The sequence below is a fragment of the Pholis gunnellus genome (assembly GCF_910591455.1).
Source record: "Pholis gunnellus genome assembly, chromosome: 8".
NCBI lineage: Eukaryota > Metazoa > Chordata > Actinopteri > Perciformes > Pholidae > Pholis > Pholis gunnellus.
The window spans coordinates 16547261-16560439 of NC_136534.1; the positions used below are offsets into that span (position 1 = coordinate 16547261).

The 13179-nt window shown below is 38.8% G+C and overlaps 2 long non-coding RNA genes across 2 annotated transcripts; both read left to right on the top strand.

Moving 5' to 3' along the window:
* The first annotated feature begins 893 nt into the window (after positions 1 to 893).
* On the top strand, positions 894 to 1947 carry LOC306699576. The gene is made up of 3 exons (XR_013767171.1): positions 894 to 953; positions 1473 to 1636; positions 1742 to 1947. It is a non-coding gene; the product is annotated as an uncharacterized lncRNA (long non-coding RNA).
* A 6329-nt stretch (positions 1948 to 8276) lies between these two features.
* LOC306699570 lies at positions 8277 to 9713 on the top strand. The gene is made up of 3 exons (XR_013767170.1): positions 8277 to 8433; positions 9092 to 9255; positions 9361 to 9713. It is a non-coding gene; the product is annotated as an uncharacterized lncRNA (long non-coding RNA).
* Positions 9714 to 13179: the final 3466 nt, after the last annotated feature.

Sequence of the window (13179 nt, forward strand, 5' to 3'; positions counted from 1 at the left end):
TTTGCCCTGAAAGAAGAAACCAGATATCTATTTTCTTCAGGTTATGGGTAGAGCATTTGATGCTTCCCTTATCGTACGGACTGAAAGGAGATTATATTGATCACCATTACATTACATTACTTCTAACACTGGTATTACTGATATGAAAGGGGGCTTACATCAGAAGAAAAGCTGGAAAAAGTGCATTTCAGCGATGTTATCTTGACATTTTGTAAGAAAAAATACAGAAAGAGGGGTTGGGGCTTGAAAAGAGGATTTGTCAACATCAGCTGTGACATCCAGCTGTGACATCAAATGTAGTGGTGTAAAAAGCAATATATCCCACCAAAATATTAAAAGTCAATAAACATTAATTGCAGTCTGATAGATTTAGTGAAAGCAGTGGTTCATGTTGTCATAAGTGCTTTCAAACGGTTATTGCAGTTTATTATGAACCTGGGATCCACCCTGCAAGGCCAACTGTATTAGTTTGACTAATAAAGGAAATGATTCTGAAACAGGCAACATCTGCTGTGAAAAACATAAAGACAACATATTATTTGCAGGTTGAGTTAAAAAAAAAAAGTCCTGACAGGTAATGAATATGTATGTACAGCATTTGATGTTCCCTTATCATGGGGCCAGAGGAGATCATATTGACCACCATTACTACTACATGACATGCATTTTCTGTATGAACATGCTTATATGCAAATATGATTCTTTGCTTTTCTGCATTGTTATAATGAAAAGAGGCTTATGTCAGAGGGAAAGCAAGAGAGTATATTCCAGCGTTGTCAACTTGACATTTTGTACATTTTTCTGGAGAAGAAAGACATTTTAAAAAAGGCAGAGAGGGGTGGGGCTTTGAAAGAGGGCGCGTCAACCTCTACTTAAACCGTTTGTGTCAGTGCTCTCATCTCAAAATCCTCTCTTCCACTCTCTCTACCTGCACAAGCTTTCATACTATTTTGGTAAGTGGAAATATGTTTTTAAAAACCCTTTTTGAAATACAACATCAACAATTTTGCATTTAATTTGTCCAAACACTTGATGAACATGTAATTATGTTACATGAGATCCATGAAGGACGTTTGGTTTGTGTACTGTGTGTCGAGTGCTACGTCAGAATAAACATGTCAATCTATCGTAAGATGATAGCAATTCTAATTTGAATATTGTAATAACGATAATCATGAATTAAATGAAATTTGAATTTAAAAAATAAAGCTACCGAGGACTCTGAGGGAAAAAACAATAAAAAGTTCTTTTAAAAGGCATGCAGTAGGGTGGGAAAACTGAAAATTAGTGAGTAAGGATGGTGTATGACAGTACCAAGCCAAAGCCATTGACTAGAAACATCCAGTAAATGGAGTTTGCAAGTTGCTCATCGAACTCTCAAAGCAGTCAAACCCATGTTTTAAGATGGAATGAAGCGTGAACATATTTAGTCATAAACACTGACTAAAGTCAACAATACTTTACCATTCCAGCCATGGCACCCAAGAAATCCCCATCAACCCCTGCAGGAGGGCTCTTTGCCTCAATAACAATCATGAAGGCTACCTTTGACAAATATGCTGGAACAGATGGAGACAAGACAACTTTGAGCAAGAAAGAAGTTGGAGATTTGCTCCGCAAAGAGCTTGGGGATGACGTAAGTAGAAAACAAGCAGCACTTTGGCAATATAGCTGTGAATGCCTCTTTGATATAATGTTTATGTTTTGCATTTACAACTCCTTCTGTTTTTCTTTTGTTTAGCTCTCAAACAAAAAGGAATTTGATGAGTTCTTCAAAGGTCTGGATGGAGACGATGATAAAGTTGTTTCTTTTGAAGAGTTTGTCGTTTTTGTAGCATCCTTGGCTATGGTGCTGTTTGGGCTACAACAGGCTTAAGCCACTTTGCTTCAGAACTTCTTTGGGTATTTGAATTTGTTCTAAATTAAAACATTAACTGGAAGATCCAATTTGCGTTTTGTGTGTGTTCCTAAACAAAATACAGGTATCATTCAAAGTACAGCTGACCGTCTCTACTGTGCATCTACAAGGCAGAATGCCTTTAGAATCATCTTTAAAAACAATCTGCCTTTTTCATTTAACATACTATATAAAATTTCTCTCAGCTCATCATTCAGGGTCCTATCCCATGGTGAAATGTTCACTATTATGTCACTGTTTGGGTGCATTACACGTAGAGCAGGAACTAACACAGCTTTAAATCTGCATGAGGTCCTTAAAACGCTGAGTGTGAGTTTGAAACTAGCGCGGCTTACACAAAGGGTGAATAAAATCAATCTCCAAAACCTTCTAAGCAGTAATCTTCATGCACACGTTCAGGAAGATTTCAGTAATTGTGCTATGTCCTGTGTTTTCACGTTACAGGTCCCAGCTTGAAAGAGCCTGATAACAGATTTATGCCTGCCAAAACAGGAAATGATTGAGGCAGGCAAACGTGTAGCTTCTTCATTCAACGTCTTCTCAAGCTATATTTATTTCACACTTTTCCAAGTGAAAACAATCTCCTGTATGTTTCCTCAGTTTTACATGACAATGTACAGGAAAAATACATTAAATTGTCTCAAACTAAATAATCAAAATTCACACTACTACCATTACATTAACAAGTTACATAACTATGTTCAACCCACATATTTGTGGTAGCTTGGGACAAAGCCCTTCCTAACTGCACTTTTGCATTGTGCTCGCAGCTACTGTGGCGTACGTGAGAAAGACACTATTCCACATGGCGGCGCTGCTGTAACAGCATAGCGACACTTATATACACATTTCAGTAACATTAACGAACATATTTAGTATGAAACGACCTACCAGAACATAAAGAGTCGATTCACCTCATTATAAACAAAAAGTAGAATGTGTAGGAGCCAGAAAAAAACAAGGGAATGTAATGCAAGCTTGCTACTATCAGTTTAGCGAGCACTCGACAGTCAGTCTTAAAACAACGTAGCTACCAAACAAGCACATGAAACACAAAGTCATCTATAAAAATGTTCACTAAACATTGGTCCCCAATCTCATATTTGGTGCACTTTACAAGTCACTAACCTGAAACCACAGCGCTGCACTGCCACCTACTGGGCATAGATAGTAATACACTTCTAAAGAAGTTTTATTATGATTAATAACAAATCACAGCAATTGGTTCTATCAAATATTTCTCAAATAAACAAAAATGTGACCATACATTTTGTGTGCGTCACAATGCCCCCTTGTGTATAAAACTTTCCCTCTGAGGTGTCCATGCCATTTATTTCCCTGTGGTCTTGTTGTGTTCAAAAGTTTCTCAAACAGAAGAGAAGAAGACCACAGAGGAGAAGAAGCAGCCCCCCCCCCCTTGCTTTCTTTCTTCCATCAGCAAGCAGGGCCGGAATCAAATGGTTCAGGTTAAAATCAAAAGTATTTAATATTTAACAGAAGCCAAAACAATTTCAAACTGAAGTACACCATGAATGACAAAACAAATATATAAATTCCTTGAAATTGAGGCCCCGTCCGCACCACATGACAGATTGGTGTATCTGCCCCATGGTACGGAGGAGGTCTGATTCTCTCCAGGGATTCACAGCTCCGCTGTCAACGCAAAGTCTCTGAAATGTCTCATATTACACATTCCACACCAAATCGATCAGCTCAATGATTGGCTGAACCCTTCGGACTTCAGTCGGCCATCTTCTTGACAAATTCCTCCCTCCTTGAAGGCTGTGCTCAGAAGCTCTTCAGCAACAATCCCCCTCTCTCTGACTTTGATTACTTTATGGCGGTGTCATAAATTCTCTGGTTTCTCTCACAGTGCACAATACACTCAGTAACTCCTTTTAGTTTAAACCTTCTACAAGTCAGCTGCAGCGTCCAATCAAATAACTGATGATGAATGAGGGGGCGTGTCGGCTCCTCAGAGACCCCTTCTCGATCCTCGGTCCTCAGAGCAGAAATAAGAGCTTTGGGACTTTTTTTGTTTATACTTTTTTTGTTTATATCTCTTTATACATTAATCAAATGAATTTGGTTGTTGCCCAATAATCCCTTCACCTGCTCTGCTTAGGAAAACATGCCACAAACACTGACAATGTGTTCATACAGCTTTTAATATTCATTTATATAAGTTTTTACTGATTTTAAAGGGGATTTTCATCCAATCCACAAAGTGTCGACTCACTCACATAGCTGCCTCTCTAGAAGCAAACACACATTTCTATTGGTTCTCCTGTGCCATGCTCCTGCCTCCCTGTGAGGCACTTGTGACTGGCTGAATGTCCCGTATGTCCACAAAATATTTCTGCAGCATGGAGTAGTGTAAAGAAATCAGACCATGTTTAAAGTGTCACGATGTAAATGAAAAAGTGTCAATATGTCTAGCATCTCATTTATCTACTACAGTCATGACAATATATTCTAAACCTGCGTTCAGATGTTTGTGTTTAGAAGCTTTGAATAGCCAGAATGTAATGTAATACTGGAGTAAATTCAGTGATTCATTGCTGTTATATTTATTATAGAAGAGAAGGACCTTTGAAGCACTTCAAATTTGTGTCCTCGCCTCTTCCTAAATCAGTCCCAACCATTGATCGCTCATGCTTTATATACTGCCTTCTTCTGGCTGCGTGCAAGGTGGAGCAAGTGTGCTAAAATACTGTCTGCAAGAGGTGAGCATCTGCCAGCACACTGTTGGCCTTACAAGCATGCCCTGTTCTCTCTTACTGTAAGTAGTTTAAATGTACTCATTTCAACTGAAATGTACTCTTACGTCAATATTTTGTTAACATATTTTGCGGTGGGAGGCAAATATATTCCTTGTATGTAGCTAAATTAACCCATATCCTTCAAATACACCCATGTCCCTCAATTCATAAAGGTGTTTTCAAGCAAATCGATGCAAATGGTAACAAATGGGCAGTTTCTTACAATAGATGGGAAGAGAGAGAATGAAAGGAAATACCTCTACACATGCAGTGATTGCCATAAAACGGTGAAGAAGCCCACTTAGGCACTCAGGCTTTCAGCTGAACGCTAATAATGACAATGCTAACATGTTTAGCAGGTGTAACACCGTTCACCATTGTAGTTTAGCATGTTAGCATGCAGATATTTGTTAATTAGGATTAAATGTAAACTACAGCTCAGACTTATGGGAAAATTTGACCTGGCAATTTCATGGCAATCTGTCTGATAGTTGTTGAGAAGTTTCACATGAAACTGCAAATATCAGCTTCATGATGGTGTCGAAGGAAAAAATGATGGGATCACCGAAGTCTTGAGGATTCCCTTTTGTTGCAATCTATCAAGTAGATATGTAAATATTTCACTCGAGAAGTGAACACTTTGGACATCTGAACCAAATTCCATGCCAATCCATCAAATAGTTATTTTTGTTGTTGGACTGTCCAACAGACAGACATTAGCATGGCAAAAAGATCAGACAGACACATAGACTGATAAGCCTCATGGTCATGATCCTGGTGCATTCCTGCAAAAGTTTTCCTCCTTCAAACCAATTTCACAACAACTCATTCTATCACACAGATTAACAACGCGGTCCTTATTTTGTTGAAGAATCCTCACTAGGAATGGGTAGGTCTGAAACCATTACATTGTTTTTAATGGCTGATATACTGCAGACATTTTTCAGTGGATGTTTGTGTGTTCGTGGAGGAGGGAGGACTCATCTGCAGAAGGGTTCGGCACATTTGGCGTCAGCAAACATTCCTGACCTTTAAATCACAGTGTGTCTTCGACCACGCCTGTACTGGTGTCTCTGTTTCCCATGACATTAATGCCAACGCCTTAAATCAACATCAGGTTTTACCACATAGCAGGTTATGATAGCAGCAATAACCCACACTTCTCTGTGCTTGTAGACTAGAGACAACTTGTTTATTGCTGAAGTTTTCACTGATCCTTTTTGCCTGTTACTGTATAGAAAAGCTTTATTAAAAGCCATGCAGACACAAAGTTGGGCTGACATGGTGTATAATTAATTGAGATAAGATTTGAACAGAAAGACATAGAAACAGTTTGTACACAATGTTGTGTACAATATTGCTGAATGACTCACTAAAGCTTACTGTTTGGTGTGATGTTAGTCAGACACAATGCTGCCACAATTTGCTAGATGTGTTGGGAGTGAAACTCTGTTTATTTAAAATTAGCCACAATGGAAAAATACTTCATAACAAGTAATAATGACTTGCATTAAATTGAGCTTGTGTATTAAAAGTACTCCATTGTATCACTTTAGTTTTTGATGCCGAACGAGCCCCATTCGGGTTACCAGCGAGAGAGTTTAGCGAAGAGAGCGTCGTAAAATGCACTTTTCAGAAACTAATATAATTAGTAATAGTACTATCTCTTTACTTAATAGAAAGAGTGTTTCTGTAGTGAACACTCTCTCTTTCACTCGTTGAATACGCTTATTGTAAGCCACTTTGGATAAAAGCATCTGCTAAATGACTGTAATGTAATGTAGTGGGAGACTGTTTGCCCAAACCTGCTACAGCTGTATTGTGCAACACAGTCCCCTCAGGTACTTTTTTATCCTGCTATCCAGAACTGATTCAGTGTGGGAGGTGCAAGCTCATGTAGAATCTTAAAGACGAGGCAAGCATCTGCAAAATATTTAAAACTATCAAAATCAAATAGATTGTACTTTTGAACTTCATTGCAATGGTGATAGCTGCTGGCCTGTCGGTCAAGTGTTTTTAGTGTCTGTTTGTAAAGGGACTCAATAGGTTTCAGAGTTGTCATGCTTGTTTGTGACCGGTCTGTGAAACAGTATGTAATGTGGGGAAAGATCATATCATGCTTAAAGAGTTTGGCTGCCTCTGTTGTTAGGTATGGTCTTATATGCCTTAAGTTAGCCAGGTTGAATTTGATAGTATCGGCTACCTTTTTTAAATGACAGATTCAAATCTAGGATGATTCCAAGATATTTGAAATCGGACTCCACCTTGAGCTTTTCCCTTTTTACAAAATCATCAGGTTGTTGAGTCTCTGTGGGTTTCCTTATGAAGAACATACAGACAGTTTGGTTTATGTTTAGGTGTAAACACGAGTCATGATCCGATACCTGGGACATGGCTGCGGTTAGTTTGTCATCAGTGTACATTTTAATGTTGACAGATGAGCAGACTGAAGGTATCATTGATTACTCTATTTCAGCGCGACATCTTGCTCGCATTTGACACATAAATGTGTTTGCGAGGGTCTTGCATGAAGGTCTTTTCAAATTGTTAAAACGTAATTAAAAGACATTTGACTGGAAAGTAAACAATCAACACATAAATCCACTGAAATAGATCAAATTGGGGAAAACAATGAAAAGTAACATTCAAAAGTTAATAGTACAAATTGTAAACAAGAAAATAAATGGGGATTGCTTTTCTTCATTGTTATTTCCATTTACAACTGTTGCATTGCTGTGAACAACACCCTGCATGCCATGACAAGCCTGGTTAGACCTGTGTGTAACATGGGACACACCCTACAAAACCTACTCGTTTTACCAATGAAGGAAATTATTTTGAAACTCATGGTAAATATTTGCCCTGAAAGAAGAAAACATATCTATTTTCTTCAGGTTATGGGTAGAGCATTTGATGCTTCCCTTATCGTACGGACTGAAAGGAGATTATATTGATCACCATTACATTACATTACTTCTAACACTGGTATTACTGATATGAAAGGGGGCTTACATCAGAAGAAAAGCTGGAAAAAGTGCATTTCAGCGATGTTATCTTGACATTTTGTAAGAAAAAATACAGAAAGAGGGGTTGGGGCTTGAAAAGAGGATTTGTCAACCTCAGCTGTGACATCAAATGTAGTGGTGTAAAAAGCAATATATCCCACCAAAATATTAAAAGTCAATAAACATTAATTGCAGTCTGATATATTTAGTGAAAGCAGTGGTTCACGGTGTCATAAGTGCTTTCAAACGGTTATTGCAGTTTATTATGAACCTGGGATCCACCCTGCAAGGCCAACTGTATTAGTTTGACTAATAAAGGAAATGATTCTGAAACAGGCAACATCTGCTGTGAAATACATAAAGACAACATATTATTTGCAGGTTGAGTTAAAAAAAAAATGTCCTAAAAGGTAATGAATGTGTATGTACAGCATTTGATGTTCCCTTATCATGGGGCCAGAGGAGATCATATTGACCACCATTACTACTACATGACATGCATTTTCTGCATTGTTATAATGAAAGGCGGGCTTATGTCAGAGGGAAAGCAAGAGAGTATATTCCAGTGTTGTCAACTTGACATTTTGTAAATTTTTCTGGAGAAGAAAGACATTTTAAAAAAGGCAGAGAGGGGTGGGGCTTTGAAAGAGGGCGCGTCAACCTCTACTTAAACCGTTTGTGTCAGTGCTCTCATCTCAAAATCCTCTCTTCCACTCTCTCTACCTGCACAAGCTTTCATACTATTTTGGTAAGTGGAAATATGTTTTTTTTGTAACTTTTTTAAATACAACTTCAACAATTTTGCATTTAATTTGTCCAAATACTTGATAAACATGTAACATTATGTGGCATGAGATCCATGAATGACGTTTGGTTTGTGTACTGTGTGTTGAGTGAAAACTGAAAATCAGTGAGTAAGGACGGTGTATGACAGTACCAAGTCAAAGCCATTGACTAGAAACATCCAGTAAATGGAGTTTGCAGGAAGAATATGGTGAAGGGCAGGACAGCACTCTGATGCCTTTAATTGTCTAAGAAACATTTAGAGACTTTCTTTTTACACCAGACTACCAATTTGCTCCCCGTTGCATCACCGATACTTGATCATGTTCCTTATTTCAAACCAATGGTAATTCAAAATGTAGTATTTACCCCGGAGGGACAGAGAAAAGAGGACAAGGTAACAAAAGAGAAAGATTTAAAAGGAAAATAAAATGTTCAGCTTGTACTGAATCCATTTTAAGAAAAATTTGTTCTGTTAATGTGACAAATGAGGAAGTGTTGATAATTAAGAAGTTGCTCATCCAACTCTCAAAGCAGTCAAACCCATGTTTTAAGATGGAATGAAGCGTGAACATATTTAGTCATAAACACTGACTAAAGTCAACAATACTTTACCATTCCAGCCATGGCACCCAAGAAATCCCCATCAACCCCTGCAGGAGGGCTCATTGCCTCAATAACAATCATGAAGGCTACCTTTGACAAATATGCTGGAACAGATGGAGACGCGACAACTTTGAGCAAGAAAGAAGTTGGAGAATTGCTCCGCCAAGAGCTTGGGGATGACGTAAGTAGAAAACAAGCAGCACTTTGGCAGTATAGCTGTGATTGCCTCTTTGATATAATGTTTATGTTTTGCATTTACAACTCCTTCTGTTTTTCTTTTGTTTAGCTCTCAAACAAAAAGGAATTTGAGGAGTTCTTCAAAGGTCTGGATGGAGACGATGATAATGCTGTTTCTTTCCAAGAGTTTGTCATTTTTGTAGCATCCATGGCTATGGTGCTGTTTGGGCTACAACAGGCTTAAGCCACTTTGCTTCAGAACTTCTTTGGGTATTTGAATTTGTTCTAAATTAAAACATTAACTGGAAGATCCAATTTGCACTGTGTTACAGTCACATCCATTAAATGTGCATGCATGGGCTATTATGTTGGCTTGGAGGACTTCAATTGTGCTGACTTTGAGTTTGTATCACTGATATTCAATGTAATCAGTGAACAATAAAGAAAGGAAAATAAATGTCACATTTTGTGAAAGTTTTGTGTGTGTTCCTAAACAAAATACAGGTATCATTCAAAGTACAGCTGACCGTCTCTACTGTGTATCTACAAGGCAGAATGCCTTTAGAATCATCTTTAAAAACAATCTGCCTTTTTCATTTAACATACGATATAAAATGTCTCTCAGGGTCCTATCCCATGGTGAAATGTTCACTATTATGTCACTGTTTGGGTGCATTATACGTAGAGCAGGAACTAACACAGCTTTAAATCTGCATGAGGTCCTTAAAACGCTGAGTGTGAGTTTGAAACTAGCGCGGCTTACACAAAGGGTGAATAAAATCAATCTCCAAAACCTTCTAAGCAGTAATCTTCATGCACATGTTCATGAAGATTTCAGTAATTGTGCTATGTCCTGTGTTTTCACGTTACAGGTCCCAGCTTGAAAGAGCCTGATAACAGATTTATGCCTGCCAAAACAGGAAATGATTGAGGCAGGCAAACGTGTAGCTTCTTCATTCAACGTCTTCTCAAGCTATATTTATTTCACACTTTTCCAAGTGAAAACAATCTCCTGTATGTTTCCTCAGTTTTACATGATAATGTACAGGAAAAATACATTCAATTGTCTCAAACTAAATAATCAAAGTTCACACTACTACCATTACATTAACAAGTTACATAACTATGTTCAACCCACATATTTGTGGTAGCTTGGGACAAAGCCCTTCCTAACTGCACTTTTGCATTGTGCTCGCAGCTACTGTGGCGTACGTGAGAAAGACACTATTCCACATGGCGGCGCTGCTGTAACAGCATAGCGACACTTATATACACATTTCAGTAACATTAACGAACATATTTAGTATGAAACGACCTACCAGAACATAAAGAGTCGATTCACCTCATTATAAACAAAAAGTAGAATGTGTAGGAGCCAGAAAAAAACAAGGGAATGTAATGCAAGCTTGCTACTATCAGTTTAGCGAGCACTCGACAGTCAGTCTTAAAACAACGTAGCTACCAAACAAGCACATGAAACACAAAGTCATCTATAAAAATGTTCACTAAACATTGGTCCCCAATCTCATATTTGGTGCACTTTACAAGTCACTAACCTGAAACCACAGCGCTGCACTGCCACCTACTGGGCATAGATAGTAATACACTTCTAAAGAAGTTTTATTATGATTAATAACAAATCACAGCAATTGGTTCTATCAAATATTTCTCAAATAAACAAAAATGTGACCATACATTTTGTGTGCGTCACAATGCCCCCTTGTGTATAAAACTTTCCCTCTGAGGTGTCCATGCCATTTATTTCCCTGTGGTCGTGTGTGTCTGGAATCAATTAGCCGAATAAAGAGGATGAGAAGTATTTACCAAAGGTTTACCAAAATAAGCATTATTGAGGTGAGCAAGAAACATGTCCAAAACCTCACAGCTGTCACCTGAAGAGGAGGCATGGCTGGACTAGCCTGTTCAGGGGCCCTACTGCCCCCCCTCCTCTTCCCTCTGTGCTTTGTTTATGTCACTTCCACAAAGCAGACTGCTTGGATGATAACACGTAGAGCAGGAAATAACACAGCTTTAAATCTGCATGAGGTCCTTAAAACGCTGAGTATGAGTTTAAAACTAGAGCGGCTTACACAAAGGGTGAATAAAATCAATCTGCAAAACCTTCTAATCTTCATGCACATGTTTATAAAGATTTCAGTAATTGTATCGTTTCTTGTGTTCTCACGTTCACCACTTGGTTTTCCAACACAAATGCTTTTTGCTGCTATGATGCCCCCTTGTGTTTAAAGCTTTCACTCTGCGGTGTCCATGCCATTTATTTTCCTGGTCTTGTTGTGTTCAAAAGTTTCTCAAACAGAAGAGAAGAAGACCAGACCACAGAGGAGAAGAAGCAGCCCCCCCCCCTTGCTTTCTTTCTTCCATCAGCAAGCAGGGCCGGAATCAAATGGTTCAGGTTAAAATCAAAAGTATTTAATATTTAACAGAAGCCAAAACAATTTCAAACTGAAGTACACCATGAATGACAAAACAAATATATAAATTCCTTGAAATTGAGGCCCCGTCCGCACCACATGACAGATTGGTGTATCTGCCCCATGGTACGGAGGAGGTCTGATTCTCTCCAGGGATTCACAGCTCCGCTGTCCCCGCAAAGTCTCTGAAATGTCTCATATTACACATTCCACACCAAATCGATCAGCTCAATGATTGGCTGAACCCTTCGGACTTCAGTCGGCCATCTTCTTGACAAATTCCTCCCTCCTTGAAGGCTGTGCTCAGAAGCTCTTCAGCAACAATCCCCCTCTCTCTGACTTTGATTACTTTATGGCGGTGTCATGAATTCTCTGGTTTCTCTCACAGTGCACAATACACTCAGTAACTCCTTTTAGTTTAAACCTTCTACAAATAAACATATTGTAACACATAATGTCCATGCTAGGAGCGCTTTCAAACTTAAATTCCTCACAGTCTTCTGTGGCTGGAATCAATTGGCCTTTATAGCTGTTTTTGGACTGAAGAAGAAGCCATTATGAAAGACAGTACTGATGTGAAATGCAACAATTTACTGTGGCTGTGAACATAAATCAACAGATCAGTCAGTATCAACAGATACTAGCTGAAGAAGGTCTGTGGTTCATTAATGAGGTACAGAGGAATGGACGGAAAAAATATAAGAACTTATATTTAAACCAGATGGTGAATCAGAAAACTAATCAAATATAAAACCTGAGTTTAATCTGCGATCTGTCTTCACTCTGGTATGAAACTCCAGTGATGTTGAAAATAATCAGAACAGTCCGATCAGCTGCAGCGTCCAATCAAATAACTGATGAACAATGAGGGGGCGTGTCGGCTGTTCTCGTGCATCTTCGCTCATGGCTCCTTAGAGACCCCTTCTCGATCCTCGGTCCTCCTCACAGAAAGAAGAGCTTTGGGACGGCCGTCAATATGGCGGAGCAGAACAGCTTCTGGTTCAAGCGAGGAGCGAGGAGTGAGGAAATGACAATTAAGAGACTTGGGATGTACCCAGAGAACATTACCAAAAATCGAGGGCAACCAGGATAGACAAGATGCCCATGCAGCCAAATTACCTATGAACACACACATTTGGTTATGCCTTTAAACGCACCACTTTGAGTGGGATTAAACCCACTCACTGTAACTTTCCATTTATTCTCACATATTTTCTCCAGATGGCTACACTGAGCAACTCCTCAATGAAGAGACTGATCTTAGTTCAATCAGGAGAGACTTGATTAGAATTTAACAATGATTTATTATACAAGCATAAAATATGAATAGTGCAAGTCTTTGGCGATTGGACTCCATCCTGAAGTAATATCACCGAGGGGATACTGAGGTCCAATAATGACTAATACCCACTGGAGTCCAGACACTGGTGGTGGTGGTGGTGATGAAAGGAGTTGCTGCAATCTGATGATGAATGAGGAGCATGACTGTGATGCCG